Here is a 2,380-nt window from a genome sequence, read left to right on the forward strand (position 1 = left end):
AGTCATTTTGTGGTTTTTCTCTTTCCTCATTAAATTCAAAAAAAATCAAAAAATATCTTTTCCTTTTTTCACTCATGAATTTCGAAATCTTTGGGTTGACTTAGTAAAAAAATTTTAGAATAAGTTGTTTCTTGTTAGTCAAGTCAAGATTTCAATTTCAAAAATTCATCTTTTCAAAATCAAATCTTTTCTTTTTCCTTTTATTATTTTCGAAAATTCTTTAAAATTAATTTTCAAAAATCTTTTTCTTATTTTCATTTCAAATTTTCAAAAACTTTACTAACAATTAATGTGATTGATTCAAAAATTTCAAGTTTGTTACTTTCTTGTTAAGAAAGGTTCAACCTTTAAATTCTAGAATCATATCTTTTAGTTTCTTGTTAGTCAAGTCATTAACTTTAATTTTAAAAATCAAATCTTTCTAAATTCTTTTTTCAAATCTTTTTCAAAATAAATTTCAATCATATCTTTTTTAAAATCAATTTCAAAATCTTTTCTAACTTCTTATCTTTTCAAAATTGATTTTCAAATCTTTTTCAACTAACTAAATTGACTTTTTGTTTATTTTACTATTTCTTATCTTTTTCAAAACCACCTAACTACTTTTCTCTCTCTAATTTTCGAAAACCACCTTCCTCTTTTTCAAAAATCTTTTTATTTAACTAATTGTTTTAACTTTTAATTTTATTCCTTTCCTTAATTTTCGAATACTAACTATTTTTTTTTAAAACAAAAATATTTTCCTTTTCTTTTAGTTAGTTTTCGAAAACTCTTTCTCTCTCATCTCTTTCTATTTATTTATTCATTTACTAACACTTCTCTTCATCTTAAAATTCGAACCCTCTCTTCCTCTCTGTGTTCTAATTTTTTTCTCCTTTCCTTCTTCTATTCTTCTCTTCTTCTACTCACAAAAAAGAATCTCTATACTGTGACATAGAGGATTCCTCTTCTTTTCTGTTCTCTTCTTTTTCATATGAGCAGGAGCAAGGATAAGAACATTCTTGTTGAAGCTGATCCTGAACCTGAAAGGACTCTGAAGAAGAAGCTAAAACACAACACTCTGAAGAGGACTTTACTGAAACTTTCGAAAAAGAAGTAGAGATGGCCGAACCCAATAACAATGGTGGAGGTGCAAGGAAGATGCTTGGTGACTTTACTGTACCAAATTCCAACTTCCATAGAAGAAGCATCTCAATCCCTGTCATTGGAGCAAACAACTTTGAGCTAAAGCCTCAATTAGTTTCTCTGATGCAACAGAATTGCAAGTTTCATGGACTTCCATCAGAAGATCCTTTTTAGTTCTTAACTGAATTCTTGCAGATCTGTGATACTGTTAAGACCAATGGAGTTGATTCTGAGGTCTACAGGCTTATGCTTTTTCCTTTTGCTGTAAGAGACAAAGCTAGAACATGGTTAGACTCTCAACCTAGAGATAGCCTGAACTCCTGGGATAAGCTGGTCACGGCTTTCTTAGCCAAATTCTTTCCTCCTCAAAAGCTGAGCAAGCTTAGAGTAGATGTTTAGATCTTCAGGCAGAAAGAAGGTGAATCCCTTTATGAAGCTTGGGAAAGATACAAGCAACTGACCAAAAAGTGTCCTTCTTACATGCTCTCAGAATAGACCACCCTGGATATATTCTATGATGGTCTGTCTAAATTGTCTAAGATGTCATTGGACCATTCTGCAGGTGGATCCATTCACTTGAAGAAAACGCCTGTAGAAGCTCAGAAACTCATTAAAATGGTTGCAAATAACTAGTTCATGTATACTTTTGAAAGGAATCCTGTGAATAATGGGACGCCTCAGAATAAAGGAGTTCTTGAAATTGATGCTCTGAATGCCATATTGGCTCAGAACAAAATGTTGACTCAGCAAGTCAACATGATTTCTCAGAGTCTGAATGGATTGCAAAATGCATCCAACAGTACTAAAGAAGCATCTTCTGAAAAAGAAGCTTATGATCCTGAGAACCCTGCAATGGCAAAGGTGAATTACATGGGTGAAGCCTATGGAAACACCTATAATCCCTCATGGAGAAATCATCCAAATTTCTCATGGAAGGATCAACAAAAGCCTCAACAAGGCTTTAATAATGGTGGAAGAAACAGGTTTAGCAATAGCAAGCCTTTTCCATCATCCTCTCAGTAACAGACAGAAAATTCTGAGCAGAACCCATCTAGCTTAGCAAATATAGTCTCTGATTTATCTAAGGCCACTGTAAGTTTCATGAATGAAACAAGGTCCTCTATTAGAAATTTGGAGGCACAGGTAGGCCAGCTGAGTAAAAGAGTCACTGAAACTCCTCCTAGTACTCTCCCAAGCAATACAGAAGAGAATCCAAAAAGAGAGTGCAAGGCCATAACCTTGCTTGGTGTGGCCG

At 33.4% G+C, this 2,380-nt stretch overlaps 1 non-coding gene across 1 annotated transcript; it reads right to left on the bottom strand.

Annotated features, from left to right (window-relative positions):
- Nucleotides 1-1,503: 1,503 nt before the first annotated feature.
- Nucleotides 1,504-1,611, bottom strand: LOC112745981 (small nucleolar RNA R71). The gene has a single exon (XR_003173883.1). It is a non-coding gene; the product is annotated as a small nucleolar RNA R71 (small nucleolar RNA).
- Nucleotides 1,612-2,380: the final 769 nt, after the last annotated feature.

This window comes from Arachis hypogaea, chromosome 14 (assembly GCF_003086295.3).
Source record: "Arachis hypogaea cultivar Tifrunner chromosome 14, arahy.Tifrunner.gnm2.J5K5, whole genome shotgun sequence".
Lineage (NCBI taxonomy): Eukaryota > Viridiplantae > Streptophyta > Magnoliopsida > Fabales > Fabaceae > Arachis > Arachis hypogaea.